Source organism: Schistocerca nitens, chromosome 12 (genome assembly GCF_023898315.1).
Source record: "Schistocerca nitens isolate TAMUIC-IGC-003100 chromosome 12, iqSchNite1.1, whole genome shotgun sequence".
Classification (NCBI taxonomy): Eukaryota; Metazoa; Arthropoda; class Insecta; order Orthoptera; family Acrididae; genus Schistocerca; species Schistocerca nitens.
Genome location: NC_064625.1, coordinates 86,160,688 through 86,179,016, shown reverse-complemented (window position 1 = coordinate 86,179,016; position 18,329 = coordinate 86,160,688). Strand labels below are relative to the sequence as shown.

Sequence of the window (18,329 nt, the reverse complement as noted above, 5' to 3'; positions counted from 1 at the left end):
TAAAGGATCTGTTTGAAAAATTTCAACGGACTGGGAACGTGACGGATGAACGTGCTGGAAAGGTAGGGCGACCGCATACGGCAACCACAGAGGGCAACGCGCAGCTAGTGCAGCAGGTGATCCAACAGCGGCCTCGGGTTTCCGTTCGCCGTGTTGCAGCTGCGGTCCAAATGACGCCAACGTCCACGTATCGTCTCATGCGCCAGAGTTTACACCTCTATCCATACAAAATTCAAACGCGGCAACCCCTCAGCGCCGATACCATTGCTGCACGAGAGACATTCGCTAACGATATAGTGCACAGGATTGATGACGGCGATATGCATGTGGGCAGCATTTGGTTTACTGACGAAGCTTATTTTTACCTGGACGGCTTCGTCAATAAACATAACTGGCGCATATGGGGAACCGAAAAGCCCCATGTTGCAGTCGCATCGTCCCTGCATCCTCAAAAAGTACTGGTCTGGGCCGCCATTTCTTCCAAAGGAATCATTGGCCCATTTTTCAGATCCGAAACGATTACTGCATCACGCTATCTGGACATTCTTCGTGAATTTGTGGCGGTACAAACTGCCTTAGACGACACTGCGAACACCTCGTGGTTTATGCAAGATGGTGCCCGGCCACATCGCACGGCCGACGTCTTTAATTTCCTGAATGAATATTTCGATGATCGTGTGATTGCTTTGGGCTATCCGAAACATACAGGAGGCGGCGTGGATTGGCCTCCCTATTCGCCAGACATGAACCCCTGTGACTTCTTTCTGTGGGGACACTTGAAAGACCTGGTGTACCGCCAGAATCCAGAAACAATTGAACAGCTGAAGCAGTACATCTCATCTGCATGTGAAGCCATTCCGCCAGACACGTTGTCAAAGGTTTCGGGTAATTTCATTCAGAGACTACGCCATATTATTGCTACGCATGGTGGATATGTGGAAAATATCGTACTATAGAGTTTCCCAGACCGCAGCGCCATCTGTTGATGAAAATTGTAACTACTGTAATTTCGAAAGTTTGTCTGCCTGAAAATGTACTGTCGTCCCAAGCATATTGCAACAAACGGTGTATTTCTATCGCTGCTCGTTTAGTTTTTATTGCCGTTTCAAATATACCGGTCATTTTTGAAACACCCTGTATGTTCACTGAGGAAACTAAATGGTGCGATGAATGATGAACGGTGCAAAATTGCTCTTTCGAAATAATTTGCGAGTAGTGAGAGTGTTCATTGCACAACGTGTCGCGTTGAAATGAGACAACTCACCCAAATACGTGAGTGTCACAATTTGTAGGGACACGGAACGGGAGGATCACATGCGCTCGCTCATAGGTAAGGTAGCTGGCTGACTTTGGTTTGCTGTTTACAGAGATGACTGATTAGTTATTGCAAATCATTTATCATTTGTGCTTTTCATCCTGTCACAATGCTCAATTGTGTAAGATCTGGGCCAGACAGGACTAACGAAGGATATTGATCGAATACAAAGAAGGGCAGCACGAATTGTCATAGGTTTGGGAAAGTGTCACGGAAATGCTGGAAAATCTGAACTAGCGGGCACCTGAAGACGTACACCAACTATACCGCCAAAACTTGCATACAAAGTTTCAAGAACCAGCACTAATGACGAATCTAAAAATATACTAAAGCCGCAAACGATCGCTCCCGTAGTGACTGCGAAGGCGAATTGGGCTGATTACAGCGCGCACTGAGGCGCTTGAACGATCATTCTTTCTGCACTGAACATGAGAATGGAGAAGGATTAATAAGTGGTACAATGTGAAGTACCCTCTACCGTGTCCTAGACAGTGGTTTGTAGAATTATAGTCATAGAAGCATATGCCGCCAGCGCACATCAGTTTAGAGATGACACGTCGCCGTACTGGTGGATTTTCTGTCATTCTAATAACCACCAGCGGCGTTACTTGGGGGATTCCCCTATCCCTCCGCGCTTTCGCCCGCCATCCCCAAGGGGTCTCCACCAGCTGCAGCGGAAAAATTTGCGCGCCCAGCTGCCTCGAACCTTTTATATGAAATACCACCCCTCCTGCCATTCCTTTACGAACGCAGCCAAAGCTGCCCCAAAGTGACAGAACTTCTTCCCATTGGCGATCCGTAGCATCTGTTGTCCCTGCCTTTCGCCTCACTACCGCTTGGCATCTCGTGTTTCTCAACACATCTGCCTCGGCAGCATTCACCGACAATTGCTTCACACTCACTTCTCTTTTCCCACATGCATCATCGCCCGTGTCCACTATTTTAAGTACGGAATGATGTACACATCTGAATGTGAAGGTCATAATTGGTGATCTTTAGGGTAAAATAATTTTGGCTGTTGGGCTGCGTCATTGTAACTATTAAAACAGCTAAACTACTAACGTTTCAACCAACTTTCTGCGATAATCTTCAGGGCAATGAACCGACCTGAAGAAGACCGTAGCAAGCCGGCCGAAACGTCGGCATGCATCTGTTTTGACGCCGCCCAGTATCCCAAATTATTTCATTCAAAATTACACGGGCTTGCGTATTTGCTACACATTTGCTATTGTGTTCTGTGTACCAGACAGCTAAATTTCCAGGTAAAAAAAGGCTACATTTCGATATATAACTTCACTGTCATACTCAGCAAATGAATCTCATCACAATTTCAAATTAATGTAATGCACATGTAATTGTAATGCACCTGATGATGATAACCTATTGCCGAAACGCGTCTTGCTAATTAAATATTAGTATAAGATCACTGAAGCAGTAGACTTTATTTCATAAATTTAGGTTGCAGTAGCAGACCTCAAACGTGGATAGATTTATGTCAGATTTTAAGTATCGTTGTTGTTCCTGCGCCTGGCAACGGTATTTTGTGCCCTCTCCAGGGGTCGTGCAAAGCTGCACCCAAGTTCTTCACCGTTCTCTGATGCGGTATGAAATAACGTTGAGAGGAGCAGGTAGCGGTTGTTTAAGCAAATCAGAACAAAATAATTTCTCATGGACAATTAAAATCATTTGAAATTTCCTTCAAATTTAGTTAATTTTCGTGAATGTCCATTTCAATTTCTTCAGCTTTTGTAGTACGGAATTACGGTGTTTGTTTGTTCACTCCATTTCCCGACGTTTATTGGAAGGCTTTGCGAGCGAAAAATTGTGTATTTGAATCCCAAGTGGCCTTGTAAAAGTGAGTTTCTGCCTGCGAGAATGATGCTTTACGAAGAACCTCGTGATACGTAAATCAAAACAATGAAAACCTATTACGATCAAAACTGTACTGGAGCTACAGAACTATACCAACAGATTCTGCTGCCTTGCAAGGATGACGACACTCGACGAATGATGACGTATCCTTAGACCAAGACTCTCTCCATGGGTTACTGAAAATGATTATCAATTCCAATTCAGTATAGCCATACAACATATTTACGTGCAGCTGAACCATAAGTCGAGGGCTAATCACAAAGATTTTACACTACAGGTTGCAGTGGATATACGGAACTGTCCTTGAGCTACTGTTAAACCGCTTGTTGTGCACGAAGAGCCATTGCACTCACCGTATGTGACTGTGTGGTATGGATTCACAGGCACCTTTATTTCGATTCTTTCTTCGTTGAAGAGAAAACAACCAGAGGGTCTGTCGTGTGTATCGTGACGTCTGTAAGTTATCGAGTCGTCCTTCTAGAGCACGTGATTCCTGCTTTGGAAAAGTTCCACTGTGTGTAAACTACCGGCTTCATGCAAGATGCTGGACTCGCATTCGGGAGGACAACGGTTCAATCCCGCGCCCGGCCATCCTGATTTAGGTTTTCCGTGATTTCCCTAGATCACTCAAGGCAAATGCCGGGATGGTTCCTTTGAAAGGGCACGGCCGCCTTCCTTTCCCATCCTTCCCTAATCCGAGCTTGTGCTCCGTCTCTAATGATCTCGTTGTCGACGGGACGTTAAACACCAATATCCTCCTCCTCCTCATGCAAGATGGGACAATACCTCATGCCGCTCGCCCAGTGAAAGCTCTGCTTAATGCAACCTTCCACGAACGTGTTATGTCCAGAGGTTTTCAGATGCATGGCGTGCAAGTTCGCTTGATCTGATCCCCTGTGACTTTTGGCTCTGGGGATAATTAAAAGAATAGCGACAGGTTCGGTCTGAAGGACAGAACATAGGACCATGTTGCTCAGATTCCAAAGAAACTATTGCGAGCAACTGTTGATTACGTCGTTTTACAGGTGTAGCCTCTTGTCGACGTCTCCAGAGCTCGTATTGAGCAAATTCTGGAAGCGGCAGTGAATAACAGTATCAACATTATGGCTTTCTCACTTGTTTGACGTTTTCTGCCCACGTCCAGTTCCTAATCCATTTTATATGGAAACATAAACAGCGCCAGATTTGCACGTGGCTGCTTAAATTGGAACTATTTAGTTCCCGGAGTAAATGGGTTCCGCATCAACGCATTAAAAAATCTACTAACTTTCGCTGTCATACGATAATTAGGGCCATCTGTGAATAGCTGTACTTGATTTATAATCACCCATTATATACAATCACCCGTTATATGTAACCAGTAATATATAGAGTAGTCCACTGATAGTGACCGGGCCAAATATCTCACGAAATAAGCACCAAATGAAAAAACTACAAAGAACGAAACTCGTCTAGCTTGAAGGAGGAAAGCAGATGGTGCTATGGTTGGCCCGCTAGATGGGGCTGTCATAGGTCAAACGGATATCAACTGTGTTTATTAAAATAGGAACCCCCCATTTTTTTATTACATATTCGTGAAGTACGAAAAGAAATATGAATGTTTTAGTTGGACCTCGTTATTCGCTTTGTGATAGATGGCGCTGTAATAGTGACAAACGTATAAGTACGTGCTATCACTTAACATTCCGCCAGTACGGACGGAATTTGGTTCAAATGGCTCTGAGCACTATGGGACTTAACTGCTGAGGTCATCAGTCGACTAGAACTTAGAACTACCTAAACCTAACTAACCTAAGGACATCACACATATCCATGTCCGAGGATTCGAACCTGCGACCGTAGCGGTCTAGCGTTTTCAGACTTTAGCGCCTAGAACCGCTCGGCCACTCCGGCCGCGAGGAAGGATAATTGGCCCCCATTTTATGGATGGCAATCTAAATGGTACAATGTATGCTGATTTCCTACGTAATGTTCTACCGATGTTACTACAAGATGTTTCACTGCATGACAAAATGGCGATGTACTTCCAACATGATGGATGTCTGGCACATAGCTCGCGTGCGGTTGAAGCGGTATTGAATAGCATATTTCATGACAGGTGGATTGGTCGTCGAAGCATGGCCCGCACGTTCACCGGATCTGACGTCCCCGGATTTCTTTCTGTGGAGAATGTTGAAGGACGTTTGCTATAATGATCCACCGACAACGCCTGACAACATGCGTCAGCGCATTGTCAATGCATGTGCAAACATTACGGAAGGGAAGTTACTCGCTGTTGAGAGGAATTTCGTTACACGTATTGCCAAATGCATTGAGGTTGACGGACATAATTTTGAACATTTATTGCATTAATGTGGTATTAACAGTTAACTCGCTGTAACAGCATGCGTTATCAGAAATGATAAGTTCACAAACGTACATGTAGCACACTGGAACAACGGAAATAAAATGTTCAAACGTACCTACGTTCTGTATTTTAATTTAAAAAACCTACCTGTTACCAACTGTTCGTCTACAATTGTGAGCCTTATGTTTGTGACTATTACAGCGCCATCTGTCACAAAGCGAAAAAAGTGCTCCAACTAAACATACATATTTCTTTACGTACTACACGAATATGTAATAAAAAATTGGGGGTTCCTATTTTAAAAAACAGTTGATATCCGTTTGACCTATGGCAGCGCCATCTAGCGGGGCAACCATAGCGCCGTCTGGTTTACCCCTTCAAGCTAGACAAGTTTCGTTGTTTGTAGTTTTTTCGTTAGACGCTTATTTCGTGAGCTATTTGACCGGGTCACGTTCAATGGACCACTATATATATATATATATATATATATATATATATATATATATATATATATATGTGTGTGTGTGTGTGTGTGTGTGTGTGTGTGTGCGAGCTGTCGCGGTAGACGCTAAAATATAGCAAACACGAGTAAATCGAAACAATTGGCTCTGGAAATGAACCTAACAGATCCCGACCCGTGTCGTACCAACGTACGTGCTATATCCTCTCTCTCTCTCTCTCTCTCTCTCCCCCTCCGCCCTCGGATAGATGGCTAATTTACCACGACGCGTGCCTGAAGGCTAAGTCCGGATTCGCCCAACAACAGTAAACTGACGGGTGCACACACCTGTAATTTTCACCGCATGTGATCACAGCGCATAGCGCCGCCAGACGATAGAGGATCATTACCCGGTAGCTGCCTTACCTGCACACCGCGAAAGCGAGTTCCGACACTTGTTTACGACACGCAGCTCCACTCCAGACGGCCAGCTCTACGCACGGGCCGCGCCTCCCGTGTAATTCTTGGACTGCGCAAAAACTGGTCGCCTTCCCAGACCTGCACCTGGCCACCTGGGGGACCTCTCTGTCCACTTTCGCGGTCACCGCTTTCTCCTCCTGCCGCCGACACCTAGACACACCCCGCCCATCCGCGACGACAATAGGGTGTCCGGTTTTTGTGACAGAGTCGAAAGAAAGGCGACTCTCTTTCTAGACCGCTCTGTCGGTCACTCCAGTTCCAGAGCCGTAATGAGGCATTGTCTGCAGGGAGGCGGCGCAACATCTCCCTTGGCCACCACTGGAACAATACGCCTAGTGGAGCCGTATGTTACTGCCGAAAACGTCTCAGGACAAGGTATTACTTAAGGGTGAACACACAGCTAAAATTTAGTCGTTTAAAATCTACATCTACATTTATACTCCGCATGCCACCAACGGTGTGTGGCGGAGGGCACTTTACGTGACACTGTCATTACCTCCGTTTCCTGTTCCAGTCGCCTATGGTTCGCGGGAAGAACGACTGCCAGAAAGCCTCCGTGCGCTCTCGAATCTCTCTAATTTTACATTCGTGATCTCCTCCGGAGGTTTAAGTAGGTGGAAGCAATGTATTCGATACTTCATCCACAAACGCACCCCCTCGAAACTTGGACAGCAAGCTACACCGCGATGCAGAGCGCCTCTCTTGCAGAGTCTGCCACTTGAGTTTGCTAAACATCTCCTTAATCGCTTACCAAATAACCCTGTGACGAAACGCGCCGCTCTTCTTTGGATCTTCTCTATCTCCTCCGTCAACCCGATCTGGTACGGATCCCACACTGTTGAGCAATACTCAAGTATAGATCGCACGAGTGTTTTGTAAGCCACCTCCTTTGTTGATGAACTTCATTTTCTAAGGACTCTCCCAATGAATCTCAACCTGGCACCCTCCTTAACAACAATTAATTTTATATGATCATTCCACTTCAAATCGTTCCGCACGCATACTCCCAGATATTTTACAGAAGTAACTGCTACCAGTGTTTGTTCTGCTATCATATAATCATAGAATAAAGGATCCTTCTTTCTATGTATTCGCAAGTGTCACATATTCCTACAGGAGCTAGTATTCGACAAACCCAGATGAAATGTTTCTATAACGATAAGTACGCAACTAATACCACTTGAACCGCCGGCCGCGGTGGCCGTGCGGTTCTACCCGCTCTAGTCCGAAACCGCGCTGCTGCTAGGGTCGCCGGTTCGAATCCTGCCTCGCGCATGGATGTGTGTGATGTCCTTAGGTTAGTTAGGTTTAAGTAGTTCTAAGTTCTACGTGACTGATGACCTCAGATGTTAGGTCCCATAGTGCTCAGAGCCATTTGAACCATTTATAAAAATTGGTGGTTACATATAACGAGTGATTGTATATAATGGGTGACTATAATTCAAGTACAGCTATTCACAGAGTGCTGTAATTATCGTATGACAGCTAAACTTGTTATATTTTCCAATGCGTTAATGCGGAACCCATTTACGCAGGGAAGTAAATAGTCCCAATTTAAAGCACCAGGTGTAAAAGCAGGGAGCGTTTGGAAAAGTGTGGAATACAGGACAAATTAAAACAACGAGGCGATTTCGAGACATTCTGCTAGCAAGCAGGAAAATAAATTATAATGTAATTCTCTGAAGCACCTGAAGATGAGAGGTATGCCCTCGAAACACGTCGTGCATGAAAATAAAATTCACTAACACACGTGACTTGTTTGGCTTTTATATTATTAACAATCTAGTTTGAAATTACAGTCCAAAATGGACGACATAGAGGTATGAGGTAGTACTGCATGTTTGGTGAACCAGAATTTTCTGGGTGGGTGAGAATTTTCGTGGAACAATACAGGCTGAACTGGAGCAGATGTTCACGATCAGTTTGCGGTTTCGGAAAGTATTGTAAGTCCGCTACCCCCCCCCCGCCCTCCCCCCCCCCCCCAAAGTGTCTTGTAGACAGGGGAGCAGTCTTTCTCAATGGCTACATCATTTGCTCCTGCTAATAAGAGGAAGGATGCGGTTTATGTATGATGAGATAACAGCACATTTTAGTCAAACTGTTAAAGCTGCACTAGATTATAACTCTCAAGAGAAATGGACGGGATTTGTTCCTTGGCCTATACATTCCTCCCGCCACATAATTATACATCGTCAACAAGATTACCAGATTGGTTTCCCCGTCCTTTAAACTCGTTGCAGACGAAAAGTAGTATGTTTACCTAATCAAACTACAGTGAAATTCAGTAGCGACAAAGATTAATTTCGGTTTGTACTCTTCTTCTGTTTCAGACGCAGTTGGGGGACACTCCAGTCCCAATCACACAGTAATATCTGTGGACGCATCTGGAAAGATTCTGCAGTCGTCGGCGATTCCAGCTGCCTGCTTGAAGTCACATGGGCAATGCGTCTGTAGTTGGCCTGACACGAAGAGATAGCACCATTGAAAATTGGCTGAATAAAGCTGTCTTCACGAAAGCACTTTTTTCTGACCACACAATAACGATAAACTGCTTCTCATCTTTTAGGAAGATCGAAAGATCAAGCAGAGAAAAAAATAAAAATGCAGATTTTACATATAACAATATAATGGCTGAAACTTGGAGGAACATATGCGAGCATTGCTGTGGACGCGGCTGATGTCATCTTGCAGGACGGAGGTGTCAACAGTACACTCCTCGTAAAGGTGTACAAGCAAGGTTAATACTAGGGGTATTCGGAAAGCAAGTTCGCGACGTGCCACAAGATGGAAATTACTGTGAAAATCCAATGAAGCTCTGCACAGATGTGTTGGGCACTGTCTCTAGTACGTCTCTCGATCGCGTCACGTCACTCTTTTCAGTTCTGAGTGCACAGTGAGGACCTAAAGATGCCTAGATAAACAGTGTCTCCCGCCAGGTATGAGGGTCTGGTGGGAGATTTCGCCTGATGTTATGCAGCCCACATAACGTAACTGTCATACGTTTCCTTCTTCTTGACAGTTCTCAGCCATGCTCTGCAGGGGCAATGAAGACGCTCCAGCATCGTTTTCGACGGGAAGCTTTTTTTCTTTTTTTGTTATGGTTTTAGAGCGCAAAACTTCTACGGTAATTAGCGCCCGATCGATGGGAAGTGTTTGATCACCCACCATACAGCCCGCAATTGGCTCCCCGTGAGTTCCATCTCTGCTCACATGAACCGTTGGCTATGAAGAAAACGTTTTGGCGCAGACAAGGAGCTGGCAGAAAGCACAAGACGAGAGTATTGGAAAATTCGTACAAAACTACGACAAGTGTCTAAGCCACAGCGGTGACAATGTAGAGAAGTGGCTGGAAGGTGTAGTAAACTTTTACAAATAAAACATTTCTCATTTTGGTGCAACTAAGAACCAGTCTAAAGTTGCAAAATTTTAGTGTTTTACTCGATGACTAGTTTCGGGCCGAGACCCATTTTGAAACTATCATAACATACTCGTAATCAAAAATATTATTTACGAAGATGTGAAAACGATGTCAAAAATGTGCAACTAACAGTTACAGCGCATACAGATTATGTACTATAACTGTTCGTTGCACATTCAAAAATGGCTCTGAGCACTATGGGACTCAACTGCTGAGGTCATTAGTCCCCTAGAACTTAGAACTAGTTAAACCTAACTAACCTAAGGACATCACAAACATCCATGCCCGAGGCAGGATTCGAACCTGCGACCGTAGCGGTCTTGCGGTTCCAGACTGCAGCGCCTTTAACCGCACGGCCACTTCGGCCGGCGTTGCACATTCTTGATGCGGTTTTCACACCTTCGGAAATCCAATTGTTGACTATGTTAAGATGATTTGAAAAAGGGTCTCGGCCCGAAACTAGTCATCGAGTAGATAAAAAAAACTAAAATTTTGCAACTTTGGACTGGTTTCTTGTTGTAATGATTAACAGAAGTTGCTGACCCACAGCTACTCCAGCACGCTGGAAGTTCGTAATTTTTTTATTTTCACAGTGGTTTCCATTTCGCGACCGATCGGAACTTACTTTACGGATAGCCCTTGTACTTGCTCACTCATAATGGTGCAATATAGGCCTAATCCTAGTTGACGTAACTCGCGTGAGCTGGCCCAAGGTATGGTACGAATAACAACACTAAAATGTTTGAGGACCATCTCCAGCACAAAATGCACCCTCCACATTTCAAGCAGTTCCCTCGGGTACCAGTTTTCACTAACATCAGCAGTTCCTGTGGGATCAGAAACCGATCGTCGTTCGTCTCCAGTCGCTGTCGTTCATATCTTTTTGCGGCAACTGTTCTTACGACGTGTTTACATGGCTGAAACGGGTACATAATTCCTTGTAGGCATCTTCTAAAATCCGTCCTGATACATGAACAAATAAGGAAAAGGTATTCCCAGAGTGGTCAAGGGCAAGCCGGAACAGGAGACTCCTTTCTGCCATTCCGTCACGTCTGTGAGTCGACCAATCACACTGCGCCGATTCCTTACAACCGACCGGCGCATACACACCACTTGACCGCCATGATTTACGTCAGAGGCTGAAAGTCACATGACTGCCTGGTACTGCTCTCCAGCGCTCCAAAGAACCAGTGTGCTCTTGTTAATGGGTAACTAATTTTTTGTGCGTTGAGATTATCTTACAAAAAATGGTTCAAATGGCTCTGAGCACTATGGGACTTATCTTCTGAGGCCATCAGTCCCCTAGAACTTAGAACTACTTAAACCTAACTAACCTAAGGACATCACGCACATCCATGCCCGAGGCAGGATTCGAACCTGCGACCGTAACGGTCGCGCGGTTCCAGACTGTAGCGCCTAGAACCGCTTCGCGACTCCGGCCGGCGGAATGGACTGGGCCTTCTGATTCAAGTGACCGCTCGTTGACTGGAAGTGGTTCCGTTCGGCTACTTGCAGACCATTTGTCGCCATTCATGAACTTCACGATATTGTTGACACGGCAGCACCATGCAACCGGGCCACAACTGTTCGCGATTGATCGCTAGGATCTCTTGGACGGTTCGAGAGAATGATTTGGCCACAGATCGCGCGAGATGGATCCGATCGAACAGTTGAGGGACATAATAGAGATCTCAGTTCGTGCAGAACATCCCACACCGGAGACCCTTTCGCAGTAATGGGTGGCTATACGGACAGCATGGCTCAGTATTTCTTCAGGTGGCTTCCAACAGCTTGTTGATGATGATGATAATGTTTGGATTGTGGGGCGTTCAACTGCGCGGTTATCAGCGCCCGTACAAATTCCCAACATTTTCTCAGTCCAATTTGCCACTTGCATGAATGATGATGAAATGATGAGGACAACACAAACAGCCAGTCATCTCCAGTCAGGTGAACGGCTTGTTGAGTCAAAAAATGGTTCAAATGGCTCTGAGCACTATGGGACTTAACATCTATGGTCATCAGTCCCCTAGAACGTAGAACTACTTAAACCTAACTAACCTAATGACATCACACAACACCCAGTCATCACGAGGCAGAGAAAATCCCTGACCCCGCCGGGAATCGAACGCGGGAACCCGGGCGCGGGAAGCGAGAAAGCTACCGCACGTCCACGAGCTGCGGACTTTGTTGAGTCGATGTAACCTGCTAGTGGGAGCGTGCCACAATCTTAATCTCTTAGCAATACGGGTAGTACGCACCAGCTCGCTTCGTAGACCACAGATGTAGGCGATGGGTCAAATGGCTCGAAGCACTACGGGACTTAACATCTGAGGTCATCAGTCCCATAGACTTAGAACTATTTAAACCTAACTAAGGACATCACACATATCCATGCCCGAGGCAGGATTCGAACCTGCGACCGTAGCAGCAGCGCGGTTCCGGACTGAAGCGCCTAGAATCGCTACACCACAGCGGCCGGCAGATGTAGGCGCAGATATAGAGTGGTGTCCTACGCCAGGTAAAAGGAGGTCTGATACGATATTAGGAACTATACAATGACTTCTGTCGCCTCATTGTAGATGATTAGTAGGTGCCTACTACTTCCAGATCTACTTTCAGTATTTTGTCAGCACCATTAAAATTTTTACATCCATACGCGATTGATAGGTCGCCAAAGCAAAAATTTTGGAGACCTCAACCAAATGCTGAATGCAGAGCTGGAAGTACTTTGTGTTAGATACGCCTCGCATTTTTGGGGGGGCTGGGACACGCTTCGGCATATTTCGGCTGCGGCGGTGAGGTGCGGGCTGACGCGACAGCCCGTCCGCCGGCCAGCGACAGCTGCTGGGGTGGAAGCGTCCGCCGCGCCTCAACTCGCGGCGCAGCGCCGGCTGCCGCCGTCTCCATGGCAACCGACAGGCCAGCCGCGTCTGATTTACGAGCTGCTCGCCGCCGCCGCTGCCGCCGCCGCTGCCTTCACCGCGTCCCTCTGACGCCCGTGGCGCGGTGCGGCGTGCAGCCTTCGTTAAAAACGCACAACTCTACAGCTGTGGCCTTCGAAGTGAGCGGGTGGGGATATCTGCCTTCATAGATACTACCCATATTACTAAGAGATTAAAATTGTGGTACGCTCCCACTTGCTGGTTGCCTTCCTAAGAGCCTCAAGGGGTAGGAAAAATTTGATTTTCAATATTTAACGTAAATCAGTTTCGATTCCGCAAAAATGTTAGAACACGTGAGGCAATACCGACCCTACGACTTATCTTAGAAAATAGGTTAAGGAAAGGCAATACTACATTTCTAGCATTTGTAGACTTACAGAAAGCTTTTGACAATGTTGACTGGAATACTCTCTTTCAAATTCTAAAGGTGGCAGGGGTAAAATACAGGGAGCGAAAAGCTATTTACAATTTGTACAGAAACCAGACGGCAGTTATAAGACTCGAGGGGCATGAAAGGGAAGCAGAGGTTGGGAAGGGAGTGAGACAGGGTTGTAGCCTGTCCCCGATGTTATTCAATCTCTATATTGAGCAAGCGGTAAAGGAAACAAAAGAAACATTCGGAGTAGGTACTAAAGTCCATGGAGATGAAATAAAAACGCTGTGGTTCGCCGATGTCATTGTAATTCTGTCAGAGACAGCAAAGGACTTGGAAGAGCAGTTGAACGGAATGGACAGTGTCTTGAAAGGAGGATATAAGATGATCAACAACAAAAGCAAAACGAGGATAATGGAATGTAGTCGAATTAAGTCGGGTGATGCTGAGGAAATTAGATTAGGAAATGAGCAAAATAACTGATGAGGGTCGAAGTAGAGAGGATATAAAATGTAGACTGGCAATGGCAAGGAAAGCGTTTCTAAAGAAGAGAAATTTGTTAACATCGAGTATAGATTTAAGTGTCAGGAAGTCGTTTCTGAAAGTATTCGTATGGAGTGTAGCCATGGACGATAAATAGTTTAGACAAGAAGAGAATAGAAGCTTTCGAAATGTGGTGCTACAGAAGAATGCTGAAGATTAGATGGGTAGATGACATAACTAATGAGGAGGTATTGAATAGAATTGGGGAGAAGAGGAGTTTGTGGCACAACTTGACTAGAAGAAGGGATCGGTTGGCAGGACATGTTCTGAGGCATCAAGGGATCACAAATTTAGCTTTGGAGGGCAGCGTGGGGGGATAAAAATCGTAGAGGGAGACCAAGAGATGAATACACTAAGCAGATTCAGAAGGATGTAGGTTGCAGTAGGTACTGGGAGATGAAGAAGCTTGCACAGGATAGAGTAGCATGGAGAGCTGCATCAAACCAGTCTCAGGACTGAAGACAACAACAACAAACAACGTAAATAATGGCAAGGTAAAGTAAAGTTCCACGTTCTAGCCCTAGACGGGTCAACAGGGGCCGACCGACAGCCACGTCATCCTACTCCAGTGGTGGGACGTGCTGTCTAGATCATCGCTCTCCCAGTTGTTGTCGCGTTTCTTGACCTCGGAAATGCTACTAATCGGCCAAGCAGCTCCTCGGTTGGTATCATGAGGCTGCTTATACCACACACCAGTCGTCCCACCAAGGAAAAATCATTGACAGTACCGAGAATCGAACCCGACTCCTCCAGCTGACAGCCAGTTGTACTGAACACCACGGAGGTGGGCCTACGACTAACGCCGAATTTGAAAACTGAAACTGCTGTCGTATCTACTCATTAAGACGTAAAATCTTATAGTAAAGGTTTAACACAGTAAGTCAAATATTGTAAGTTCGAAACTGTGCATGTGTCTAGAGACAGTGCAATCAAGCTGTACGAATTACAGACACTATATTCACCGCCGCGCAGGATTAGCCGAGCGGTGTAAGGGCGCTGCAGTCATGGACTGCGCGGCTGGTCCCGGCGGAGGTTCGAGTCCTCCCTCGGGCATGGGTATGTGTGTTAGTCCTTAAGATAATTTAGGTTAAGTAGTGTGTAAGCTTAGGGACTTATGACCTTAGCAGTTAAGTCCCATAACATTTCACACACATTTGAATATTTTTTTTAACTATATTCACCCAGTATTTGCGAATGAAATCACTTAGAGACGATCACCAATTGTAAGTAGGCTGTTTAGGTTTTTATGTTGGTAACGCCACGTGGCGCTCTGTATGAAAATCATTGACTGTGCTGTGTTCAGTCTGTGGCTGGTTGGACTCAGTGTTTGATTATTCGCTTGTGTAGTGTTGGGCAGTTGGATGTGAACAGCGCGTAGCGTTGCTCAGTTGGAGGTGAGCCGCCAGCAGTGGAGGATGTGGAGAGAGAGATGCCAGAGTTTTCAGACGTTACTGTAAGCGGACGATCTGGACGTCTGTCCGCCACAAAAAGTAAATTCGTAAAGATGCTTGTCATGAACTGATAGATATATATTAAGGTAAATATATTGTTTGTTCTCTATGAAAATCTTTCATTTGCTAACTATGCCTATCAGTAGTTAGTGCCTTCAGTAGTTAGAATCTTTTACTTAGCTGGCAGTATTGGCGCTCGCTGTATTGCAGTAGTTGGAGTAACGAAGATTTTTGTGAGGTAGGTGATTTGTGAAAGGTATAGGTTATTGTTAGTCAGAGCCATTCTTTTGTAGGGACTATTGAAAGTCAGATTGCGTTGCGCTAAAAATATTGAGGGTCAGTTTAGTGTGGATCGGAATAAGTAAAGAGAAAACTGTTTGTGTACGTTGAGTTTTGCTCAGCTGTTTGAAAATCATATGACGTAGAAGTTTACCAGCACAGTCATTCATAATTTTTCAAGGGGATGTTTCACAATCTTTACTTGTAACACATTTTGCAAGCAGTATCCATCTTTACCACTGCTTGTACCTGCAACATCACGTTTTATAACATATAGTTCAGGATATACGAAGTCATTAACGTTCAAAAGTGTGAAACCGATGTATCATACATGAGAGTTAGGTTCTTTAAAGAATCGGGGCACTGGTTCGCCCTAAAACGCCCCACGTAACGGTATACGCCATTAAAATTGCACAATAAAAATATACAGAAAAATGGAAAATAAAATTAGCAATCCGTTAGACGACGATCATTTTGGCGTTTGTAACGCAGTTGTAACGTTGCCACTGATAATAGAAGAAAGACTTAAGATAAATGAAGACACGCTCATAGGGTCCATCGACCTCGATAAAGATTTCGACAATGTGGAGCTGAGAGTGAGTAATGAAAGCAACTGACCAGAAAAGAATGCTCCAGGAATAGCCGAAGAACAAGTACAGCATGAATGTTAACTTTTAAAAAACTGAAACCTACATTTTCAGAAAAACAACATTCCCATTCGAGGCTATCTTACGGATGACATGGTGTCAACATTTACAGCCTCGACGAAAAATTTTCATCATGTAAGTTAACACGCGGAAGACATGGAGTGAGGTACATTAATTAGTATACGTAAATGCACAACTCTACTCTTGGAGTAGTTACTAAAATTAGAATGTTTAAAATTGTGATGAACGTACACTACTATAAGCTATCGAAAATAATTATGTAGATGTCCCAGACTCTGGCACAGGTACCAAATCATCTCTTTCTGGAAAAAGGAGGAACAAATTTATTGAGTTCCCCAGCAGTCGATTTTCCAAGAAACCTCACACTGATTCCTCTAAAACTTGACAAAAATAAGTATTACACTTCTTGTTGTGGCTATTTTCCACAGCAGTAAATTATAGCAGTTCGTAAGATAAGTCCGTTTATTGTGTTGTGTATGAATTTTTATTTACACACCCATTTAAGTCCCATCTTTTTAACGAGGCGTTCTCGAACGGCAGCCTGGAATGTCACATGACTTTCTATTTCACACGATGGCTTTTTCAGATTTAAAACAGACATATATTGATGTAAGATAACGCCTGTTTGTATGTTGCACGTGAATTTTTTTTATTATACACCCATATGCGTCGCATCGCTTCAACAAGGCGTTCTCGAGCGGTAGCCTGGAATTCTACATGAGTTCTCCCTTTTTTTTAGATTTAAAAAAGATGTATACAGATGTAAAACGCATATCGTGTGCACACAAACAAACACACACATACGCACATACATACATATGGATAACAAGTTCAAAAACAAAAATGGTATGGTTGGGAACATTTACAGAAATAAATGGTAGACTAGACAGGGGAAATTGCAGTTGAATAAGTGTTACGTTACGACACTTCTCACTACAAGGAAAATTGCGATTTTCAATCGATTTTCCACTGGTGGGATAACTGATTTGTATCTGTCTACTGAACGTACGTTTTCATGCTATAATAAAATATTTACGTGAACTGTTTTAGACCTACGAAGTAAGTATATTGGTAGTACCTATAGCAGTGATGTTAATCTATTAATAATCTAGTTATGTAGTGTGTGCCTCCCATTACGGTATTGTCTTCCTCTGTTTTAGTCTCTCTTTCGTTTTAACTGACCTAATCCAAAACCACATACCGTCTAATCCACCAGCTTCGTTCTAGTTAGTTATATGTCTCCAAATGGCTCTGAGCACTATGAGACTTAACTTCTGAGGTCATCAGTCCCCTAGAACGTAGAACTACTTAAACCTAAACTAACCTGAGGACATCACACACATCCATGCCTGAGGCAGGATTCGAACCTGCGACCGCAGCGGTCGCGCGGTTCCAGACTGTAGCGCCTAGAACCGCTGGACCACTCCGGCCGGCTATATGACTCCACGATATAATTAAGCAAAGGTATCGTATCCGATCTACCTAAACCAGTTAAAAACATGAAATTGTAAAAATTAAGTACTAAACATTAAAAATTGTATGTAGATGGCTGTTTGACTAGAGATCTAAATACCAATAAATAATAAAAAAACGATTTTAAAACGAAAAAAAAAGAAAATGCAAAACGAAACATCATATAACATACGAGGACACCCTACGGTCGCAGGTTCGAATCCTGCCTCGGGCATGGATGTGTGTGATGTCCTTAGGTTAGTTAGGTCTAAGTAGTTCTAAGTTCTAGTGGACTGATGACGCCAGACGTTCAAGTCCCATAGTGCTCAGAGCCATTTGAACAAGGACACCTACTGAGTAATATGAAATCTTCTCGAGTGATCAACAGAGTAATGGAGTCGTGTTGTCGCAACTTTGTGTCGAGTTTCGTAGTCGCCATCTTCAGGCGAAGTTACCGAACTAAGTGAAATTCGCAGAAAAAGTCTGCAGTGTCTCCTGCTGATGATGTATGTTAAAAAGAGCGCGTCTGGGTGTATAATAGAAATACATGTGCAGCATGCAAAAAGATGTTTTCTTGTGCAGTTCAGAAATATAAGTTCAAAAATGGTTCAAATGGCTCTGAGCACTCTGGGACTTAACATCTGAGGTCATCAGTCCCCTAGAACTTAAAATAATTAATAATAATTAATAATTATACAATGTAGCCCACTACCTTATGTGATTAGTGGGCCGTAATACTTCTACATT

The 18,329-nt window shown here is 44.4% G+C and overlaps 1 long non-coding RNA gene across 1 annotated transcript in view; it reads left to right on the top strand.

Annotated features, from left to right (window-relative positions):
• The window catches only part of LOC126215146 (uncharacterized), a 165,851-nt gene extending 156,882 nt beyond the window's left edge, over positions 1-8,969 (top strand). Inside the window, exon 2 of the long non-coding RNA XR_007542091.1 lies at positions 8,784-8,969. This is a non-coding gene — a long non-coding RNA (uncharacterized LOC126215146). The remainder of the gene's footprint in view (positions 1-8,783) is intronic.
• The last annotated feature ends 9,360 nt before the right edge of the window (positions 8,970-18,329 follow it).